The sequence below is a fragment of the Lissotriton helveticus genome, chromosome 11 (assembly GCF_964261635.1).
Source record: "Lissotriton helveticus chromosome 11, aLisHel1.1, whole genome shotgun sequence".
Taxonomy (NCBI): domain Eukaryota; kingdom Metazoa; phylum Chordata; class Amphibia; order Caudata; family Salamandridae; genus Lissotriton; species Lissotriton helveticus.
In genome coordinates, this window is record NC_136072.1 from 17679364 (window position 1) to 17680285 (window position 922).

At 39.0% G+C, this 922-nt stretch overlaps 1 long non-coding RNA gene across 1 annotated transcript; it reads left to right on the top strand.

Moving 5' to 3' along the window:
• Window positions 1-422: 422 nt before the first annotated feature.
• LOC144791647 (uncharacterized) lies at window positions 423-922 on the top strand. Its single transcript, XR_013602443.1, has 4 exons — window positions 423-448; window positions 538-571; window positions 718-739; window positions 861-922. It is a non-coding gene; the product is annotated as an uncharacterized LOC144791647 (long non-coding RNA).

Sequence of the window (922 nt, forward strand, 5' to 3'; positions counted from 1 at the left end):
TGCCAAAACAATCAGAGAACCAGTTATTCCAGATAACATTCAATTTCCTATTTAGATAAAATACTATAAACTCCATAGTTAATATTAACTTCTTCCATAATGGCGGCCGTTTTTTCGCCTCAACACGAGTAGTCCTTCGTCCATTATTAGTCATGATACCTTCGTGCACGAACACATTTAATAGTTGAAACAGCGCGTTAAGCACTTCAACAACCGCTCCAGGGAAGCTGCTGTTCCTGTGAACTCGAGTCGGGCACCCAGTTGCTGGAAGGATTTTCATGACAACTGGTAAGGGAAAACACCATAGGCAAACGCGGGAGTTTTTGATATACTTGACCCGCTTTCAGTTGAATTATTTTTTACTTACTTCGGCTCCCTTTCATTTTTCTAGTGCGCCAGACGTTACTCTCACAAGCGAGACCATCGAAAACGTAAAGAAGGCTCGCAGGTAAACTTTTACTAAACAAGGATTAGGCCCCACGTAAATTTTTACGCTCCAGTTAACACCCACTAATCTCATCACTTGATCTTTTTTAGATTCGTCAAACGTAATTCTAACCAACAGCCATAGGTGAGCTATTTTCTTTTTCTGAACACCCACTGAGTGGGCGCATATTCTGAATGTGACGAGTATGTTATTCAGAAGTATACAGTATGAGTAGATATGCCCAGAGCATCAGGTACATCCTCACGAATTATCAATATTTTGCTTTACAGATTACCTGCAAATAAGGCACAGGTAACATTTTTACTATTTATAATCACGGAGCATATTTTCAATAGGCTAGTACCACAAATACATTTTTCTTTTACCTTTAAAATCTAAGGTACATTCTTCTAATACTGACTTTTTCATTTAGATTACCCCTAGCGCAATGATACAAGCGGTTCTGATAGTCACACGAATGACCTCAAATCAGTG